General features: G+C 34.6%; 1 long non-coding RNA gene across 1 annotated transcript in view; it reads left to right on the top strand.

The window, feature by feature from the left end:
* Positions 1–1,046: 1,046 nt before the first annotated feature.
* The window catches only part of LOC122324488, a 40,139-nt gene continuing 16,595 nt past the window's right edge, over positions 1,047–24,590 (top strand). Inside the window, exon 1 of the long non-coding RNA XR_006247184.1 lies at positions 1,047–1,275. This is a non-coding gene — a long non-coding RNA (uncharacterized LOC122324488). The remainder of the gene's footprint in view (positions 1,276–24,590) is intronic.

Below are 24,590 nucleotides of genomic sequence, written 5' to 3'. Positions count from 1 at the left end.
AAAAAGAGCAGAGCCCAAAAAAAGAGAAAAGAGGAGAAGGAGGGAGAGGAATCAAAAGGCAGCTGTGAGGTCTACGTGATAAGATAAGCCAAATTACTCTCTTTAGCAGGATGAGCCGCGGGCGGCAGAGGAACACAACTGCAGGGAAAGTTAAGCAGAGCACAGCTCACCTGAGAAACACTCTTCACCTGGAAACACACACAGACACACACACAGACTGATGTTTATTCACACAGACCGTGAATATATGTGCTCCTCAAATGCACGTGAAAAACGCTCTCTGCGTGGAGGAAAGTCACTCAAATTGATATATAGTCAATATAGTGGGGAAATTCTGAGAAAATATTTATGTATGTATCCGTATATGGACACATAATGAAAGCTTATTATTAGGAGCAGCTAGGACTCTGAAAAAGAGCAGTAGTCATAAAGGTTTGCAATAACGTGAGGGAGTAAATGATGACAGAATTACATTTTTAGATGAACTATACCTTAAGTACAAAAGTCTGAGACTGCAAAGTAAAATGCTTTTTATTTGTTTATTATTTATTTTTGATTACACTATTTTATACACCAAGTTATTTAAGTAACATTAATATACTATTACACTTTTTCTTTATATATATATATATATATATATAAATATATATATATATATATATATATATACGCTTATTATAGCTTATAACTATTTTTTTTGTTTAGTTTTATAACAATTGTCTGTGTTTCTCTATTGCTTTAATGAACAAAACCATGGTGATCATGGTATCCAGCATGATTTTATGATTTTGAGACCTTAACCAGAAATCTCAAGCTTCAGCGTACATCTGTGCAGAGTCACGTGATCATGAAAGCTGCAGAATCTGAGTGACTTATTTCCCAGGTTCAACCTTTTTGTTAACTCTTAAAGCTAACAAAATTAAGCCTATTTCCAGGATTAAAGCAGAGTCTGCATTTTGCCAAACGTTGGTCAGTGCCCTCCTCCGCCACCAGATGGCGCTGCCGACTACGGCCCGAACACAGAAACCCTCAACCTCTGAACTGAGAGTCCTGTCAGAACATGGCTGCGTCTCACTTCTTCACTTCTCGCTTGTAAACAATAAATATATAATGGTAAAAAAAGAGATAATAATCCCAAATAAAAGTTAAATGCATAACAAATCGGTTCATTGCAAACAATATGCCGTAAACGTCAGCATTATAAACGTTTTTGAGTGGATTTGAGCTGTTTGGACTAATTGCCCACAATCCCTAGAGCTACAGAAGATGTGGTTTGTGAGTACTCACTTTTTTGACGTTTTTGAAGGTTTAGAAAAATTCTGTGAACCAAGTAACGCATTTTACGGTTTATTGTGCTCATGTAAAGCTGTCACATATTTCATTTATTTTCTGAACGCAAGTATAAAATGCATAGTTTGAGCAAACTGTATGTCGCTTTAGATTAAAGTGCAAGACAGCAAAAAGCAGTTTAAGGCATCAAGATGTTTCATTAGCCTCCATCCCGGTTTAACCATGCTTTATTAATGCTGAAGTATGTATGTCAGTAGTATATTAGATATATGTGAACTGAAAGGCAGCATGTTTCGTACTAACTCAACGGCTCAGTCTCATATATTGAATCTTGCCATCAGCACCGTCCTGTTTGTCTTTCCTGTTTAATATTGCAGTTCATTTGACTTCCTGTGATCCCATGATCCGTCGTGATCATCTGAAAAAAGTTTAGCCGTTCCGCTTTAAAAAGCTCCACAAGGCCTCGCTGAAAAAAAGTGACACAATTTCCTGAGCTTTTGCCTTTACAGATTCATGGCTTTTTTTTTTACTAGCTTAACATTTTCATAGTTTGGAATTGATTATCAATAAATTGTCAGACAGGCTTGGTTATTAAACTGCTGTACAGAAATATTTTGAATGACACAACATTTACGGCTTTGCCTTTGACACTGACTTGAGATTTCATAAAGCAGGGATGTTTTTCCTCTTCCTGTCTGTGCTTGTAAATATTAGCCAGAGGAGATCCGGAGAGATTTTCAATTTCAACTCCAGTATGACTGGATTATTCACTGACTACTGATGGATTATTAATGTTAGAGTCATGTTATGATGAGTTATTAATTCTTGTTGTCAGTTATTGTTAGAATAAATGATGTCAGAGATGCGGCTTTGAGCATTAGCTAGTGTGTGTGTGTGTGTGTGTGTGTGTGTGTGTGTGTGTGTGTGTGTGTACTTAGCAGTTCTTTGGAAACAAAACCTCAAAAATTATTTAAATGTGATCAAACCTTCTTTTGGGGATATTTTCAAAGATTAAACTGATATATCCCACTGATACACACACACACACACACACACACACACACACACACACACACACACACACACACACACACACACACACACACACACACACACACACACACACACACACACACACACACACACAGAGGTGAACAAATTAACTGTCATTTTAAATCTTTACTAATCTTTGCCAATCGATTTTTAATAATTAAATATGTAATAATATTATGTATTCTTGTATACATTTTAATGTGTACAAGTCAGAATAAGAATAAGGTCAGAATAAGTTTGTTGTATTTTTACATAAATATATCTATAAATATATATTTTATGTATATATATTTATTTTATATATTTTATATATTATATATATTTTATATATCTATATATATATATTCCTATGATGCAAAGCTGATTTTTCAGCGTCATGATCCTTCAGAAATCATTCTAATATGCTGATTTGCTGCTCAAGAAACGTCTGATTATTATATACTTCTGAACGTTCTGATTATTATCAATGCTGAAAACAGTTTGCGCTGCTTCATATTTTTATGAAAACAGCAATACATTTCATTTTCAGGCTTCTTTGATGAACAGCAAGTTCAAAAGAACATCATTTATTTTAAAACAGAAATTTTCTGCGACTCCTATCAATTTAATTCATCCTTGCCAAAAAACCTTAATAATAAAATGTACTGACCTCAAATCTTTGAATGTTAAGGCACATATACAACGCAAAAAGGTAAAGTTGACATTTGCATTAGTGCTTATAAGAACTATAAACTGTTTTTGTAAAATTTTGACTTTCATGTCACACCTGACATATCAAAGCTGGCCTTTGACCTTTTTGACCGAGTGTGTGTTGGTGGAGGTACAGAGCAGTTTAAACTGACAACAACACTCTCTCTCTCACACACACACACACACACACACACACACACACACACACACACACACACACAGACACCGTCCATCCTGTCAAAACTTTGGTGAAGTCTTGCTTTCTAATAAAGTCTCATTCCAGCATCCATCCATCTGGTGTGCGAGAGGTCAGACGGTGTGAACCCTACGTGTGTGTGTGTGTGTGTCCCAGAGTCTGGACATTGATAAATTCCCTCTGCCGAACGATCGATAAACGTCTGTTATGGGCCTGTGATAGCCTGCAGCAAGCCTCATAATTATACTGTCACACAGCACTGACACACACACACACACACACACACACACACACACACACACACACACTCGCACACTGACGTCTGATTGGCAGGTGGACAGCTGTAACCGAGGGCAACAAGCCCAGAAAAGCCGTCCCGCGACCGTCAGACGTGAAAATAAACACTCGCAAAACAATCTGCGTAATTCTAAAGCTCACACTCTTCTGAAGTTCTGACCTCCTCGTTTTCACAGGCTTTAATGTGATGTTTTTGCAGCGATGCTCGCTGCCGATAACGGCGGATGAATAATTCTGAATCATAAACTTTGCGTCTGGGTGGTTGATTGCTGAAGCTCTTATCTGACATCTCTCTGCACAAACACCAGCTGATTGCTGTGAATCGTTCCCACTTGTGGTTGCCAAAGATATTTTCTGCTTCAGTGAGTGAGTTTGACGTGCATTTATTTATATTTGAAGGTGAAGTTCGATGTTAGAATATTTTCTCATATCGCGGCTTTCGGCTGCAGTAGAAGTTTTAAATAGTTCTCGCCTTCTTTGTGCATTTCCACTACCCAGACACACCAGAGCGGATCTGTTTGTTCGGGAAACCTGTGTGGAAACAGTCATTATTTTTGCTGTTATGTTTAATGATGCTATCGGTGGAGAAATGGCACGCTTTAGATTTTATATTGAGGAAATAATTCAAAGATTCTGATATTAAGAGCACTAGAAAGTCACTAGACAGATTGCCATTTAAAGGTACAGGGGTAATAAAAATACAGTAAATATTGTCAAATAATACTGTGATTCAAAATGACTCTTTTCTATTATAGTATATAGTAAAAAGTTATTTATTTCTGTTGATCAAAGCAATTTTCAGCATCATTACTTCAGTCTTCAGTGTCTCTCGATCCTTTAGAAATCATTCTGATACGCTTCTAAAGAAACATTTTTAATAAAACAAAGATATTAAATATAAAATGTATCATTATAGATAATAAGGTTATTTTTTAATTAAACGTATTTAACTTTATATCGTTGGCACAGTAAAAATATTATTTTCTTAAAAACAAAAATTAATATTCTGAAAAATGACGTGCTGTGTTTTATGTGAATATATTGCTAATTTAATATGCAATATTTCGCAAAAGTGCATTTTTTTGGCCTGACGCAAAGCTTATTTTTCAGAATGAATAATCAAGAAACATATATTTATGATATTTATGACTGTTAATACAGTTTTTGTGGAAACTGCAGGACATTTTTTTTTCAGTATTCTAAAAGCAGAATTCTGAAATAGAATCATTTGTAACATCATAAATGTAATTACGATCTGTTTTTGAACAGTAGGATGCATCCTTTCTGAATAAAAGTATATTCTTTTTCTAAATGAAAAACCTTACAGACCACAAACTTTAGTTTTCTTAGTGGTTGTAATAAAAGTCTTTGTGATATTCCGGTCTCTAGATATGGCACATTTGGCCTCTCTGTCGTGTTACAAAACATTTTCTCCGAGGTCACAGCTGCCCACAAACACCTGCATTTGACCTGCTGACCACTATCTACAGATGACCTTTACCCCAGCCTGACCTTTGACCTTCAGGGCTCACACTGACCAGAGGGGAAGTGATGTGTGCAGGGAGTGTGACTGGAGCTATGTTTACAGCAGCGATGCTTTAGCTGCATTATTTATTGTTGGTAAATAAAAGTGTGACGCTTCAGGACAGTGTTTTGTCCTCCAAAGTAAGACTTGTGTACTTCTTCATGAACAACAGCAGGACTATTGTTTCTTTTGACATCTATTAAAATGGATGCCATTTAGCATCATCATGTCATATTATTACAAATATTAAAACAATTAATATTGTGTGGGACAAATTAAACTCATAAGATCACGTTATTATTATTATGATAGAATTTTCAAATAGTTTACCAGCTTACAGCTTTTAGTACATTTTTATGGGGGGTAAAATATTTGTGTATTTGCGTATGTTTTCTTTCTTTTTTGAACATGTTTTTAATGTTTTCTAAATGCATGTAAAAAAATACTTTTGTTTTTCTGCACTGAAGTAAAACTGTCTGAGCTTTCTAATTACATAATTACTATCTTCCACTCTAAAATGACATATAATCATTCAAATGTTGGCCGAAACCTTGTTATGCCTCAAAACGTTATATATATAAAAAAAGTCATATTTTGCTATACGTCTCTTTATAGACAATATACACAGTAGCTTAAATTACATTAAATGTTTATGTTAATGTGAATTTTATATTAAATTAAATAAATGTTTTCTTTTGGCAGACCTAATATAACATTTACGTCATTTTTTGTTAATTATTTCTAACACTGTTTTATAGCTTGACATTTATGTTGTTTTATTTTTTCTTTATTTAATTGAAATTTAAAAGAATTACATTTCCATTATTTCTTTGCATTACCTTTACTTCTTATTAATTTAATGACATTTAATTGCTTTGCATCAATTAAACATTTGTTATTATTATTTACATTAACAAATTATTATTTACACATTACATTGTTTTAAGACTTTTTGCTTTGGTATACAAATATCCCTGATTGGAAATCATTGATTTAGGATGCCACACACATTCATATCTGACTACGAGAAAATGCGCAGCATTTATTTCTGATTATTGATTATTGATTAACTTGATTTCACTATTAGGCCCTGCAGCCAGCCACACACACACACACACACACACACACAGACAAAGACTGACGGGCAGCTGGCTGGACACCCTGCAGGGTCTTTGCGAAGTGTGCGTCAGAGACACGGGCAGCTGCCGGCGCTCAGCTCTTTTGTGATGGAGACCACTTCCCAGCATGCACCACACAGCCGCCCCATTGTATTCTGGGAGCAGAAGATTTCACGCTCGGGCCCGTCCGAGTCCAGCTGCATCGGGACAGACGTGAGAGTGTGTGCATATGTACACGAGAGTTTGTGTGTACCGTCATTATTAGCGTGTTGTGTCTGCGCCGGCAGGCAAAGAGCCATGCATGGACAAACATTAGTGTAATGCCTCACGCTAACACACAGAGATAATAACGCTACTACCCCTAATTGAATAACGTCCTCAGACTCGAGCCTGCTGGGACACGAGCGCTTAGGAAAATGATCAGCGTCATCTGTCATTGACTGCCAACTCACTCAGACAGACCTTAAGATCCCATCCCGCTGATTTAGCGTCTCTGGGCTGATTTAGCAGCGCTTTGACGATTTGACAAAGCCTCATCAAAGGTAAATCGTGTTTTGCAAAGTAGTTCTTTTAGTTTTCTTTTCATTTAATTAGCTGTTGAGACTCTCTCCTGAATGCTTGATTGTGATTGGTCGTAATCGACACGCGTCAGGTAATTCTGCACGTCTGAGGATTACTTCTGAAACTGATCTCATACACGCTGCTGCTGCTTGCTGCTGCTTTCAGGTCTCTTGTATCGTTTGCTCTCCTTCTATTGCTTGTGAATTATAATGTACCAGTAAATACTGTAATTCTTGTGCATTGGTTGATCGTTTTCTTCATTTTAATTAAAGCTTAAATATATTTTACAAGTAAATAATAATTGTAATAATAACAGTAATATTTGTATTAAATTGAGCATTATTTTTATTAGTGCATATACATTTTTAATATTATATATTTAGTATTTAGTGATTTAGTAATATAAATATTTTTTTCAGTATTATTAATAATAATATTATATACAGCAAAATGTATTAAATTAATAATGTATTATCATTATTATTATTATGAACAATATATTATTGTCCAAGTAAATGATAATATATAATATATATATATATATATTTTCTAATACTTTCATTTATTCATTGATTAGTATTAAAATGGATCACATTTGTATTAATAATAACAATAGTGATAATAATAATAACATAAAACTATTAGTATTATTTAATAATATTTTATTGCATAAGTAAATAATCATTATTTGTTGATATATATTTGGCATTTTATCATTTAGTATTATATATATATATATATATATATATATATATATATATATATATATATATATATATATATACATTCACACACACATATACTTTAAAATATTCTACAAATAAATGGTAATAATTTAACTACATTAAATGGTAAATTTGTATGAATTGTAAATAAAGCAAGTTGACGTAATATTTACATAAGTCTTCAGTCATAATAATTAGCTTTATATACACAATAGATGTCTATGGTGTGTATTCATTTAGATACGTGTGTGTTTGTGAAGGCGGAAAGTCATGACCTTCAGTGGGAGAGAAGAACAAATCATCATCAGACTGAGAGACTGAGTCTGTAGACTGCTGACCAATACTTCTTAGCTCACTGTTTCTCACACTCAAACACACACACACACACACACACACACACAGCCCTGGAGGTCATTAGCTCATTAGTGGTGGAGAAAAAGGAACAAACTGTTTCAACTTCACAGCCTTTAAACATCTGAATAATTCAAACACACACACACACACACACACACACACACACAATTCTAAATTATTCACCAAAAGAAGAACAGAATTGTAACAGGAAGAATAACAGAACTACTGTGCTGTCAACATTAACAGGCGTACAGTGTCTGTGTGTGTGTGTGTGTGTGTGCAGACGGACGGTAGAAAAGTAGTTTCTGTCGTGTTCTGTATCTCACTTGAGCACTTGCACAGTCTTCAATTCACAGAAGAGAGTCACAGCTCTGTGATGTTTGGAATAATGACTCTTTAAATAACTTTAACCTCTCTCTCTCTCTCTCTCTCTCTCTCTCTCTCTCTCTCTCTCTCTCTCTCTCTTTATCATACACACATATACGCACACACACACACGCGCGCGCGAGCTGAACGGCCCTCGGCGGTCGCCCTGAGGCGGTGTGTGCTGGTTTGCCAGGGGCGATGGCTCTGATACTCTAACTGCACTCTGTCAGGAAACATTACAGTCCGTATGAGCTACTTAGAGTCCGATTACACACACACACACACTGAGAAAGCTGCAGGAAAGAGGGACACTTATGAGTGGGTTCATGAGGCCCGTCACAGCGGGAGCTTGAAATAAATAGTTCCGTCCAATTTGATCCATTTACACAAGGCCTAAAAACACAACATAAACAGAGAAGTACTAGACCACAGGACATGTTTCGACAAAGGTTTGAGATGCATTAATAACTCAGTTATGAATTTACCTGAGAGTGACCAGATCGAGATTTGTGGGTAAAATTCAGACAAGAAATCAGTTTATTGATTCATGCTTCGTTTACAACCTTCATCCTTACAAGAAAATGTACTTCGTTGTAAAAGAGCTACAGGTTGTAAAAGATGAGAGTTATATGAACATCAATGCTGAAATAATATGTTTCATTTAATTATCCCGAATAATAATAATAATAATATTAAAATCAATTATTCAGTTTACTTATTTACTAAGCAATATTTAGCCATAAAACTGTCCACATTTAGAAATAATTATTATCTATTCGGTATATTTTTTTTAAATGTTCAGTTTTCAGTGAAATTATTTAAAAATAAATATTATGAACAAATATTTATTTTTAATAATTTAACTGAAAATTTAACATTTTTCCCATTTATGCATAGTCCTTCATTAATTGTTAAATTATTTATAGCCATACAGTGTATAACAACCCCAAAGTTCTATTTTCAATATAATAATTAAAAAAATAAATAAATAGCCCTGAACCTAAACCTATCCCCTATCCCTTACCTTATATTAACTTTCTTGGGTAAGTAAATGTACGTATGCATGTGCTATAAAATAAAGTACAACTGACATTTTTACTTAATAAATAATAAAATAATAATAATAATAAAAGTTGAAAAAGCAACTTTAAGCTCTTGGTGGCACACAAGAGTTTGAGGTAGAGACCCAGCGGTGCTCTCGAAGTTTACAAAATATGCAAAAAACTCAACAGCTATTTATCAAATCCAATGATAGGTGTTTTTAAGTGTTTCTTAGTTAGATATTTTTTTTAACAGTAAGTGGGCATGGCAGCTACAATTTATGCACTGTTATTATAGTGTGTGAATAATCACAGTCTTCCTCGACTAAACATCCTGCTCGGCAATGAGAAAATTCACATGTGCTCTCACTTCCTGTCTGCTTTATTCGCTCTCCTCTCTCTCACTCACACAATCACATGTATTTCCAGATGGAGACAGCGAGACTGACTGTTTTAATAAAAGATCATAGAGACTTTAGTGGCTTTTCCTACAATATTTGCTGCATCAAAGCAATAAAGCAAGAGACTTTTGCTGCAAATGGACAGAGTTTTAGCCGCACACACGCACACACACACACACACACACGCACACACACACACACACAGAGCTGATATTAGGCTTTAATCAAAGCCACGCTCTGAATGTTTATTTTGCGTTGGGCTCAGGCCTGGCAGTGAGGAGTCGAGATGTCTAGATTCTCTCTTTATTACCGGCTTGTTCTTTTCATATGCTTTATTATCATTTTTTTTGTTTCACTTTGCAGTCCTGCTTTCACGGCATAGGCCTTTGTGCGTGTGTGTGTGTGTGTTTGTGTTGGTTTTGTCTAAAATGAAAAATAGCAAAACCTAAAACATGTTGGTGTGTTATTGTGACTTGGTTTGACAGGTAAAGACCACAAGCTGTGATTGGTCGTTTTGTGGGTGGTTTCTGGTCAGAATAAGTGACTCAAATGTCTGATTACAGAGAATTATCACAGTACTAACACTTAATATCTAAGATTAGTGTACTAACCAATTAACTAAATATTTGAAATTATTTAATTGAAAATTTAATATTAAAATGATTGTATATGGCTAGTAACTAACTGACTCACTGACTAAATGTTTCTATTGAATTATTCAATAGCAAAACCATCTGATCCCACTCCTTATAACAAATCGTGCTGTGTTCATTGTCACAGGAACATCCCAGCTGAACTTACATCGCTCCCTTTGATAAATGCATTGCAAACAACTACATGATGACTAACAAGGGGATAGGGACGATCACTATGATTTGGAAATGACCATGAATCGTACGACACACGATATGCAAATCATTACACCCCTACTGATTTCTAAGCCTTTCTAAATGGTGAGGACTAGCGGGTTGTCAAAGTATTTCACAATATAAGTGAGAACATTTGGTCCCCACAAGTAGTCCAAACAAGTACACACACACACACACACACACACGCTATCAGTGTTAATACGGTGTTTACAGTCACATCAGTTATTTGTGATGTTGTCACCATATTGCCCTGGGAATAGAAGTGTGTGTGTGTGTGTTTGTGTGTGTGTGTGTGTGTGTGTGTGTGTGTGTGTGTGTGTGTGTGTGTGTGTGCGCACCGCACGGGGTCAGCAGTGGTCTGTGTGAAAGGAACTCAAACAGGAAATGGACACATATGGCTTTGATTTATTGCTTTGGCCTCTTCCCATTCTAATTTCATTACTAAAACACACACACACACACACACACAAAGACACACACACACACCCAAACACACACACACACAATCTCTCTTTCCTCTGTTGTTTTTTTTCAGTTCTGTCTCTCCAGTGTGCACACACACACAGAATTGGATATTATTCCTCTTAGACTGTGTGTGTGTGTGTGTGTGTGTTGTTCTGATTAAATTTCTGTTTCTGTTTATAACTCAAAGTGTATCGACCCTAAAAATGTAAAAGTTTGAGATAGGCAGATGAATAAGTAAAAAAAAAAACTTTTTTATTGTTTATCTTTTATTGTTAATTTTTATATTAAATCTGTATTATTTACATTTTTGGCTCATATGTACTTTTAAAAATAAATAAATAAATAATAATAATACAAATGTATAAATAATACAAATAAATGATCAGAGGAGCTAATTCATTTCTCTATTAAATAATGGTAATATGTTTATTTATTTAGTTAGTAAATAGCATATAAAATATGCAGAAGTATTTAAATAAATAAATACATATATATGAAAAAGTGTTTACTTGTGTGGTAAATAGATATAAAATATAAAATAGGCTTAAATAATTGAGGAGTGATTAGAAAATTTTTAAGTGTAATTTTGAGCTTTTGGTGGCACTAGAAGGTTTAAGATAGAGGCCCAAAATTTATCGTAGTATAAGTTGACACTCTCTTCTAGAAGTTTGCCAAATTTCACAACTTTTTGCTGAAATAATACACTCCTGGTGGGTAAAAATACTAACAAGGATGCTTGACCTGGATTTTCTTATCTAAAGCAATGACGGACATTTCTAAGTGAAAAATCATGATGTGTAATGAAAAGTTCATGGGAATTTGGACTACCCAATATATTGTGGATCTGACATGAGAAATAGACGATAGACAGATGAGTTTTGCATCAGTGCATCAGTATTTACATTACAACTGCAATGTGATCCAATGATTTTCTAACCGCTCACTAATGTCAAAATGCAAAACATTTTAGAACAACATCTGCACCTGTAGTTTTTGCCCTGACCACAATCAAAGAGAAGATGCATAAGCATCGCTTAATATGAGTGTTGCTTATTTCTCCACACCTGTACTTTCCTCACACACTTAAACATGTCTGTGTGTGAGAGCACGTGTGTGTGTGTGTGTGTGTGTGTGTGTGTGTAATTGGGTAGCTGGCCTGTGGCCGTGTTTAGTGTTAATGACTATCATCATAAATGAAGTTTCATTAAGTCATTAAAGGCACATTTCCATCCACTCATCAGTGCTAACCGCTAACCGCTAACCTGTGGGGTGTGACAGAGACGTGGCAAATGTTCCCGGGGGACGGTGGAGGAGGAGGGCGTCTCTTCCTCTCTCCGCTGCAGTGTGTCCCGGTCATCCCTCGTTACACCAACTAGTTTGAACAATCGCTCTTACTGTTATCTAACACTGGGGAGTCATGGGAGTTCGGGAGAGTTAGCGTAGCATTAGCGCAGCGCCTCATTGCCAGGCTAATATTCTCGCCTGAGCCCTTGGATGCTAACGCTAGGAGGGAGGACAAAACGCTATTTAATGTGCCTGGGTGTTCATTATGGTTATTTTCAGTCAAACGGACTGTTAAATGATCACTTTCCTTAATCGCCTCAGTTATGACTGTCAAAAGCGTCACGCCCATTCACCCCCCCCCAGATTTCTAAACTGACTGGATTATGAATGTAACTTCCAAAACAAAAAATAATTTCTATCTTCGATCATTAAGTTGCACAATTAGTGTAAGGGAAAAAAGTATCTGGCAAAAACAAAAATCAACCATTCATAGGTCTGAAATCGGGCCACGCCTGCCATATAGGCATACATTTTTGTATAATTATAAAATAAAAGTATGTCATTTTAATTTCATAGATTAGTTATTAAAACTAGTTAATATAACTATAACTAGTAAATGTAACTATAATGATATATAAGCTACTAACTAATATATACTACGTATAATATATATGATTGTACATAAATGTGTTCAGAAATGTGTACATTGTAATGTCAAATATAATTTTTTAAAATATAATAAAATAGATCACTTGTACAAATTAGGCATTAAAACTATTAACTGTTTTTATAAAATGAAATTTATATAAAAGTGTATAGACATTTCTATATAATTTTTATATATAAATCAAAATAACTGTTAAAAATGTGATTTCTGTTTTTATATATTGTGAAATAAATTAATGAATTAATAAATAATAAAATATTTAAGTAAATATTTTGATATTTAATTTTAATACATTTTAATTCCACTTCCACTACTTCTTAAAATGAGTTATTAGGACTATTAATGATTTGACCTTCAATTTTTATCGCTACAAAAAATATATATGTATATTTGGTGATATGGGTAAGTTTAAGGGATGGGTCACTTAAACGTATTTACGGATGTAAGTACATATAGATTTTATTTTTAAATATTACAATTTACAAAAAACATTTATGTACACAATAAGTATACATACATGTTTTTCATACAAAATTTTACCAAATGATTCATTTAAATGTAAGTACATAGCAGTTAAGGCCACCTAACAAAAAATGGGCAAATAATAAAAAAAACATGTAACATATAACGGAACGTTTTAAAAAATCATGTAAATATCCATCTTTTTATTGTAAATACAAATATGCTTTGTGTTTTTCTCGAAGCTTTATGCTATTGTTTGTTGTGGATCTAGAGAGTTCTCTTCAAAACTAATGTTGAAAAAACATCCCAGTTGGAGAGCTTGATGCTGACTGATCAACCATAGGACACTCCGAGCCCTGAGGGAGGGTAACACTGCGGGCGTTTGCCAGACATCCGCATAAAGCGACTGGAATATAATCATTTCAATAGTGATCAATGGGGCAGCGCACACGGCGGGCGATCCTCACGCAACAATCACAGTCGCTGAGCTAAACATCACTTGTGTGCTATTTCTGTGAGCTGATGGAAATGATGTCACGGCCTCTGATGTTGATGAATGTCCGTCATTAAAGCGCCGCATTTAACGGGTCACATTTAGTGTTTAACTCAACTTATCGACTCGACTGTGCTTTCTGCAATGATTTAATATCGTTCTTGAGCAGAAATTAAAATGTAAACAGGATAAAAAATGACTGACCAGCTCAAATGAAAAGTAAAAATCGTTAGTTGGTAACATCTACATGTTCTGCTACATTTTCCTCATCTTATTCGTCTCATAGGTTTCTTTTACCATGTATATGGTGTGTGTGTGTGTGTGTGTGTGTGTGTGTGTGTTTTCAATATTAAATGCACAAATTCAATGCTTTTTGTTACAAACATTTTTAGATATAATTTGAACGAAAGTATCATAATCGTTCCATATATATGAAAAATGTGTGTGTGTGTGTGTGTGTGTGTGTGTATATATGCATGTATATTTAATATGTGTGATATGTGATATTGGGGTTGGACAATGAAACTGAAACTCTGGCCAATGTAGTGTTGAAGGTTTTTATGGGTAAATGGTCGATCTTCATTGATTGCATATTCCACCAATAAGAGCAGAGTGTGAAGGTTTAATTATCAGAGTTATAGCACAGTTTTGCTTAAAGTATTGCAATGCACACAACATTAAGGGTGACATATCAGAGAGGACAAATTGTTGGTGCATGTCTTGCTGACGCATCTGCAACCACAGCTGCCCAGCTCAATGAAGAATTAAAAGTTCACCTCAATTCTCTTGTTTCTACCAAAACTGTCGGTCGGGAGCTCCACAGGGTCAATATACTGTACATGGCCGGGGTGCTATAGCCAAACCGTTGGTCACTCGTGCCAATGCCAAATAGTTTCAATGGTTCCAGCAGTGAAAATCTTGGGCTATGGACAATGCAAAACATGTATTGTTCTCTGATGAGTCCACAACATCTGGGAGATTTACGGTGTGGAAAAGCCCTAAAGAAGTATACCACCCAGACTGTCCAGAGTGAAGCATGGGGGTGGATCAGTGCTGGTTTGGGCTGAAATATCCCTAGGCCCAATACTTGCCAAGGACTACCGAACCATTCTGGAGGACCATGTGCACCCACTGGTGGTTAGATGAACATGAAAGTGAAGCTCAACATCTCCCATGGCCTGCACACTCACCAGATCTAAATAATATTGAGCCACTTTGGGGTGTTTTGGAAGAGCGAGTCAGGAAATGTTTTCATGTACATATGTAAGATATTTATTTATTTATATGATCACAACCATAAAAACCAGTTATACATTTTTCGAAATTGCTATTCATACGTCATATGAAAGAATCTGAGGGTGCAAAAAAAATCGAATTACTGAGAAAATCACTTTTAAAGTTCTTAGCAATGCATATTACTAATCAAAAATTAAAGTTTAATATATTTGCAGTAGGAAATGTACAGAAAAATCTTCATTGAACATGATCTTTACTTAACATCCTAATGATTTTTGGCATAAAAGAAACATCAATAATTTATACCCATACAATGTATTTTTGGGTATTGATGTTGCTGTGGCATTATCAAATATACCCTGTTTATATATTCCAGTTTAATTAATTGTATAAATTGTGTCTTTTTAATGTTGATGTTTATTTAATGTTTCTTACTAGAAACTATATATAAAAAAATCTGACCATATTTTATATTCTATTCATGCTAATGTCTTTACTGCCAAACCAACAGAACCTAAACATTAAAATATATCTTAATTTTATCTTTGAATTCAAAGCTAAAATGTACTTTCAGTCATAAAACTGTGGAAATTCCATATTTTTAATTTTATAGCCACTTCTTCATAGTCTCCTGTGCTTGAGATCTGCATTATGAAGCCTTTCTGTATCACATATACATCCAATATCGCATTTCTCAATAATGAATTACAATTAAGGAGGAAATGTCATATGTGTGTGTTTATCTTTGCGTGAAAGTGTGTGTGTGTGTGTGTGTTTGCCTAAGGCCAGCGAGGCATTAGAGTCTGTAGTAAATGGAATAATGGGACACGATGAGAAATCCCAGTGTTGAGCAATAAGGTGTTGATGGGATTGTTTAATATCCCAAAGCCGGTAACCAGGTTTACACACACACACGCACACACACACTCAGAGAGAGAGAGAGAGAGAGAGAGAGAGAGAGAGAGAGAGAGAGAGAGCTGAGTGTGTGTGATTTAATGGCTGTGTTTAATATCTCCGGTAACCAGGTTTGGGCATTTTGGACATCACCATTGGGGCCTCGTAAGTGTGTGTGTGTATGTGTGTGTCTTATTGGCCATGTTTAATATCTTCCGTAACCAGGTTTGTACACCACCACTGGGGCTGCCCATATCGGCCCGTCTGAGGAATCTAATATGGCAGCCGTGCCCTCCATCCCTCTCTCTTTATTTCTCTCTCTTCCCCTCCATCTTTTAGAAGCCCAACGCCAATCAATTATCCTCTCACCAATTCCACTACACTGTGATCTATCGCTACAGCAACCGGCTGAGGCACCTGCACAACATCCCATAATTCACCAGCAATGATCTCCTGTCCCACGCCTGCATTTGATTGGCTGAGCCAATGAAGAGAGATGAAAGGGCACATAAACAGGTTTTTGACAGGAGCCAAACTCTTTAAGAACCAGATTACCTTTCGCGACAGTTGCCCGTAACTACAAGAGATAGGAAATTAGGAAAGGACTATTAAGGTTCTTTTTCTCTTGTCACATTATTTTCTACATTTGAGCACGCTTCTTCCAAATTCACATGTATTGTGTCTAGTGTGGTCAAACTATAAATCACATTTAAAATAAGTTTTTGTTTACATTATATATGTGTGTGTACTGTGTATATTTATTATGTATATATACGTACACACACATAAAGTATATATTTAGAAAATATTTACATTTATTCATTTATATGGATGTGATGTGTTTGTGTGTATATATATATATATATATATATATATATATATATATATATATACACACACACAGTATGCTGGATTATTAAAAAATCAATTTAAATTAATACATTTATTCTGCAAAGATGCATTAAACTGGTCCAAAGTGATTGGAGTAAAACTATACGTACAAATATTTCAGTTACTTACGAAACAGTAAAACTTGATTAAAAATATAATTAAAACTAATCGGTGGTTTGAAAAAATAATTGCTTAGAAAAAACACATCAAATTAATCAAAAATGACAGTAAAGACATTTTTAAACTTACAATACTGTTTTGTTTCAAATAAATATTGAAACTAATAAAATTCTGAACAATGCTGAAAAAATATGATTTCCAAAAAATATTAAGAAGCTCATTTTTAAACATATATTATATGATATTATATTAAATTATTATACTATATTACGTTATATTATACTACATTTTATGATATGATATGATATGATATTATCTTATTTTGGGGGGCAGCAAATCAGCTTATTGAAAATTTTGCTTTGCATCCTATGCATAAATAGCATTTTAACAAATATTAAAATGGAAAACAGTTCTTTTAAATTGTAATAATATTTCCCAATTGTACTAATTTTACTGTATTTTTGGTCAAATAAATGCAGCCTTAGTGAGAGACTAAATGCAAAAACATAATTTAGTTTTTAAACAGACTCTTTTTGGAGGCTCGTTACATGTCATCTGTGGCTCAGGCGATTGTCTCAAGAGCAGTTGCGCTGAGCTCCTGAGTGAATATGGCAGATTTAAAACGGCATATTTCCAGCGTGTCCCGCAGCATTGAGATGAACAGTAATGCTAACGGATAGCTTTCTCCAAGCATCACAGACCTCCTTGGGTCTGACAGACCTTTCTTGTCTAAGTGGGCGGTTCTTGGCCAGAACGAGCAGCAAACTGGACCAGACTTACCGCTGCAAGCCAAACGTCTGGCTACTGTATGGGTGTAACAGTGAGACGGATCACGAGGGTCTGGAGCCGAGCCAGAGTCTCAGAGTCACTGTAAACCCATCATACAGAACTCATGGTGAATGAAATACAAAACAATCACAGACCCAGCGTTTCATCTCAACAGCAGCTCTACTTTTATGAATCAGCAGAGAGATCAGTGCTGCTGCCACTGCATTAGGGAGACAGATATTTAGCATTTGATAAATAAAGACATTAAATAAGAAGTTTATTTATTTATTTGATTGTACGAAAGTATTTTTTTCATAAATTGTTTTTAATTTAAAAATGGTATGCTATGATTAAATATTTTTTTCTATTTATTAGATTTTTAATTAATAATATATATTTTTAATGAAATGTATATTTTTATTGTATGAAACTGTGCACTAGGGGTATATTTTCTAATTAGTTTTTATTTGATTGATTATTTTATTGTGTGGGATTGATGGTGGTTCTTTATTTAAGGTCATTAAAAATAAGAAAAAAATCATGATTATTATTATTATTATTATTATTATTAATAATAATAATAATAATAATAATATGATTTTATAAAACATAAAAGAATAGTAGTTTTTATTTGATTACATTTCATTGATATTTGCATATTTATTTTTGTAGTTATAAATCATTACATATTATATATATATACACACACACATATATATATATATATATATATATATATATATATATATATATATATATATATATATATATATATATATATATATTATTACACTTTAGATTTTATATATATTATTTTTAATCATGCTTTGGATGTCATCTAAATGCATACATCAGCATACATGCATATAAATCAAAATTTTAAGCTTTTTTTCCCTCATAAATCTATTTGAATCTTGAATCTGTACAGTTTTAATGCAATCATTTCTATCAAACAGTCATTCTGCATTCAGTCTGCCTGCAGCAGCTGTGTGTGTATGTGTGTGTGTGTGTGTGTGTGTGTGTGTGTGTGTGTGTGTGTGTGTGAATGGTATGAAGAAGGCTGTGACGTTGATTTGATAGAAATAAAGAGTTGATTTTGTGAGGGAGCGTGATGCATATAAGACTCACTCACTGATACAATCAAATGACACGATCTACATGAGTGAACCTGTAATGTTTAATTCTCTCTCTCTCTCTCTCTCTCTCTCTCTCTCTCTCTCTCTCTCTCTCTCTCTCTCTCTCTCTCTCTCTCTCTCTCTCTCTCTCTCTCTCTCTCTCTCTCTCTCTCTCGACAAGCTGTTTCATGAGTTAGATTTGATTTGTTGTGTGTGTGTGTGTGTGTATTAGATTTTATTAAACCTTCTCCCAGTTCCTACATTCATATCACTGTCACTCACATTCCTCAGGCTAAAGAAAGTTATTACTCATCCATCCATCTGTCTCTCTCTCTCTCTCTCTCTCTCTCTCTCTCTCTCTGTCTGTAACAGCTGGTGAAAGAACAAACATTAATTTAAAGGAAGTGATCATTATCACATTATTCTAATTTTTTATTTGCTACAGCATGCATATGAAAATTGTCTATAAGGCTGGGGACTTTTATACTGATCTACTGATGCGTAATGAAATTTGTATTTTAGAACGTAATATATTTAAACATTTATTTCAGAAATTATATTATGTTTAAACGTATACCGGCCTTAATTCACATGCGCGTGTGTAGCCGTGTCGTGAATGCTGCAGGGTCTTTTCTCTAAACTAACTTTCAGAACGCTTTTTGCTCAGTTGTCTTTTGATCAGCCGGTGTTTTGGTGAGTTTTAATAGATCTATGAAGTCGGTTCTCCTCAGGATCACTCATTATTATATAATGTAATGACAACCAGACATTTTTTATCTTTGTAGGATTGAGAGAAAAACAGAAAATGAATCATGTACTCACCGTTATGTCAGTCCAAACTTGTATGATTTACTTTATTCTGTTGAACATTAAAGAGAAATGCGGGTATTTTTGTCCATTAAGTGGAAGTCAATGTTATGAGCTATGAGATATTAATTGAAAAAATAAGTTAGAAAACCCAATTGTCTGTTTGGTTACTATATATACTCTAATAATACAATGAATGATATCTTAAATTAAGAATTTTTAAGAATTAAATCCTACTGCAGCTTGAAATAGATTCTCTCCTTTGAGCGCACAGCATGATTCACAACCGATCAATGATCCATAATTTTATAGATGATTGAATGTTTTTTCTTTACTGAAGCTGCAGTGATAATTAGTTTAATGACCCTCTTCAAGCTACAAAATACTTTCACAAGAAGAGTTAGTTTGTCTCGTGTTGCAAACGCGAAACTATGAGTAACAGTTTGATGAAACAGGCTAAAGTTGATGTAGGAAACCTGTTTGAGAATAGTCCGTATTCTTTCACAGCTGGAAAACTCCACCAAGGCTTTAGGGACAACACAGAAAAGAAAAGGAAAAAAAAAAAACATCCAAACCTGTTTGACTTACTTTCTTCTCGTGGTTTGGTTCTCTTGGGTGTTCTGCAGGAAAAAAAAGAAGGTTATAAGAAACTATTGCATTAATGATGACAGACCTTCCTTTTTTGGTTGAACTCCTTCTTTAACGGAGCGACATTTTATTATTGCACTGATTAATTTTTCTAGAATGCGGTTTCATTGTGAGACTGTGTAGTTGCATCATGGTTAAAGTGTTTCTTTAGCAATTTATAATCATCAATTAGTGGATTAAAAATGCAGATTTCTTCCATTTTAGTCATTATTGCTATATATTACAGGTCAAAATGTTTGGAATGATTAAGATTAGATTTTTTTTTTTAAAGACAAAACAGTAACGCTGTTAAATATTAGTACAATTTAAAACAACTGTTTTATTGTAATGTAATTTGAAATGTAGCTAATTTATTCCTGAACGCAAATCTATTTTTTTCTGTAATATTTCTCCGGTCATCAGTGTCACACGACCGTTCAGAAATCATTGTAATATGCCAATTTGCTGTTTAAGAAATATTTATTATTATTATCAATGATAAAAACAGTTGCGCTGCTTCGCATTTTTGCGTGATACATTTTATTTGTCTGGATTCTTTGAAGAACAGGAAGTTCAAAAAAGAACAGCATTTATTTTAAATCATTAGCACTATAGCACTATAAATGTTTTAAACTTTTGAAAATCAAAATTTGTTGGTAGTTATTTTTAACACACAAAAAAAAAATTAAATTGTAATAATATTTTACTGTATTTTTCATCAAATAAACGCAGCCCTATATGAGACTTCTTTCAAAAAAATATATATATATATTAAAAAATCTTATTGAAATCTTGAAGAGTGAGTCTTTTCTCGTTTGCTGTGCACAGATTCTTCCACCAAAAACAGGAAGAAATCAGCCTGAGGGCATTTTGAGTCCGAGCAGCACAATGAAACTTTCACTACTCCAGTGCTGAACCTCTGCTGAGTACACTTTACATCTAAAAATATATGAGAAAAGACAAATCTGAGTGTGTGTGTGTGTGTGTGTGTGTGTGTGAACAAAACAAGCGCTGTGTTTTGTGTTTACTGACGAGGAATCTTGTGCACAAATGCATGTTGGGAAATGTCCGCTCAGTCAGTGGCAGTTAATCAAATTACCCAGCATCTGTCTTCTATCAGATTCCCTCCATGCTGTTCTTTGATTTGAAAAAAAAGGGAGATTTGGAGGAAGTCACACACTCTGAACTGGATGTTCAGTCTTTACAAACTTCCCAGAATCTCAGTATGACTCGATCTGACTGATGATGGACATATGTGTGTGTGTGTGTGTGTGTGTGTGTGTGTGTGTGTGTGTGTGTGTGTGTGTGTTACTCAGTAATCGTATTTCTCTAAGTAGCCTTGGGCGCAGAGGTGCAGATAGCAGCCTGTAAATCATCAGTGTAACTCGCACACACTCTCTCCACACACACACACACACACACACACACACACACACACACACACACACACATACACACACACACACACACAGCGTTCAGACAACAGAAGAGAATGACATGCCTATTAGGAGCTTTATGTAGCCCTGAGGCTCACCCACGGCCATGAGAGAGAGAACAGATCACAGAAGAAAGAGAAAAGTGTGTGTTGTCGAGCGTGTGTATCTATATGTTAGCCTTCTGATCAATAATCCCTCCATTTCAGTGGAACGAAGCACTTGGTCTCATCAAATACTGACCGGCCGCGTTCATTTACGCACGCACATGCACTCATTTTATTCAAAACCATTCGGCTTCGTCTAAACTGTTTTCTCCTTAAGACATGTCCAAGTGTACAATAGCGAGGAAAGGGTAAACACTTTTGGTAAATCTGAAATTCGAAAACAAGAAATTTTGAAGTAGAAAGGTTGAAATAGTATTTCTTTTGTAAAACATCTTCCGATAATTATTTTATTTTTTCGAAAAACATTTTTTTTTTTTTTTTTTTTTTTTACAGTGTATGTTTCCCAACCTGAGCACACACACACAGAAACGCTATTAGCTTATCTGCTGAGAGCAGAATTAGGAAAATGATACGTTTTAATGAACCAGTTTGAATGGTTTGTGTAAATGAAATGAAACAAATGATTCAAACGATTCATTTGAGTCTTTCCGCAGAGAAATCAATAATCAGGAATTTATTTTGTGATGTTTAAAGCACTGTATGTTCTTCAACATAAACAGTATCATTTTATATGCAAATATATTTTAATGACAGTCACTTAAATTTTAACTTTTGTGTCTTGATGCTAGCAATACTAAATTGTTTATTTATATGCACTCAGAAAAAAAGGTACAAAAACTGTCACTGCGGCAGCATCTTTTTAAAAGGTTGCTAATATTTACAATTTAGTTGCTAATATGTACTTTTAGAGTACTAATTAAGGTACTAATATGTGCCATTTAGGGGCAAATAAGGTATAAGGACGTACCTTTGAGATTCTGTACCTTAAGGGAGTGATTCAGTAACAGCTTCGTGCATTTTTTTCTGACATTTTTTCTTTATTTAAGAAAAGCTGAGCTGTAAGATATGCTCAAAAACAATTTTACTTCCATAATGTAGTGACATCAACTAAGAAAAGTCATTTCAGGGGCAGAGCAAGTATTTTAATCACAGATTACAAAAATAATGAAGTGAGAAAATAAAGGTTGATAATAGCATTTTTTTTTTGTTTCTCCTATTTTTTTGAAGGCTGTACACAAACTGTGCAAGGGTACATTTCTGGATCTCTGGACTGAATAAGAACCATATTATTCCATTAATTCTAAAAGCATGTATTTTGAGTTTTATTGTGTTTTGGCGAGGTAATAACTCATAAGAATTTACTCTTTATTCAAAGAGCTGCTTTGAATTCTTTCTGATTCGTGACAGATTTCAGAAAAGCTGAGATAATGTGGTCTGCACCACTGATTTTATTTCTTTAAATTTGAGTTTGAAGTTCTTAGCTACATTCTGATCACAGATCACACTCAGAAAACAAGATCCAAAAGTTATCACTGTACTAATTTAGCTACCAATATACATTAGGTACAAATGTGTACCTTTTGGGAAGGCATTATCCCAGTCATAGCTTTTGTACCTTTTTTTCTGAGTGTAGGAACATTTTTAGGCCAAAGAGTAAAAGTGTACGAAACAAGAAAATAAAGGTTGCTCGTGTTTTTTTTAACACTTGTTTTGCATTTAGTGCTGCTTAATTTTGTAAAGATAAAATCTGTGTGTGCAAGTGTCTTTTGGCTTTTTTTAATTTGTGTTTGTAAGAAAACTGCTCAAGTGTGTGTGTGTGTGTGTGTGTGTGTGTGTTGGCTGCAGGGCAGTGGCTTTAGTTTGAGAGAGTTAATTGAAGGAATGTTGATACTCACTGACAATGTGTGTGTGTGTGTGTGTGTGTGATAATCAAAAACACACACACAATCGGGGTTTATTTTGATCACTGTATAGTGTATCTGCAGTGACTTCAGTACAATTTTAACAACAGATAAAACAGGATGGAAACGAGGCAACGTGTTTACGTGTGTTTGAGCACAAAGAGATGACGGTAGGATGGTGTGTGTGTGTGTGTGTGTGTGTGTGTGTGTGTGTGTGTGTGTGTGTGTGTGTGTGTGATGGATTGTGCGCTGTGTATTGATAAATATGAGAAGGTTGAGTAATCGCCTAAGGAAAGGGCAAATTAACAAACGGATATCATCACCTCTTCTCATTTCTCATCTCTCTCTCTCTCTCAGTAGTGCTGCAGTGACAGTATATAATTTAATATTTGGTTTGTGGCCTGTTCTCTTTAGCCCTGTGAAATAAACACATAAATGATCAAAACAAAAATTAACAGTGCCAGCTATTTTTCTCCATAATGCAATATTTTCTTTTGCTCAGGAGAAACAAACACGCATTATTATTATCCTGTCTCTCTCTCTGTGTGTGTGTGTGTGTGTGTGTGTGTGTGTGTACACCTGCATGTCTCTAGAAAACCACAATCTGCAGTTTAAACACAATCACGCAACCGAAATATACATTCACAAAAAAGATACAGAATTTGAGTCAGATGAACAAAATCTCTTTGGATTATGTTTATTAGTGGGTCTTATACGTGCACATAACGGCGCTGATGTCCATGTGACTGGCATTAGAGGGGGGAAAAAAAACACAATGAAAATATTAAATCGTAATTATTATCCAGTAGAACCCCTTACGCTCATATGTGGAAATTAATTAAATATTTCCTTTAGAAAAATATCTCTCCACTCGGCTCAAATTAATATCTTTGGAAATGAGAAAGAAACGCCCGGGGAGCTCTTTCAGTTTAAA

The sequence above is a fragment of the Puntigrus tetrazona genome, chromosome 20 (assembly GCF_018831695.1).
Source record: "Puntigrus tetrazona isolate hp1 chromosome 20, ASM1883169v1, whole genome shotgun sequence".
Taxonomy (NCBI): Eukaryota; Metazoa; Chordata; class Actinopteri; order Cypriniformes; family Cyprinidae; genus Puntigrus; species Puntigrus tetrazona.
This window is presented reverse-complemented; position numbering and strand designations above follow the sequence as displayed.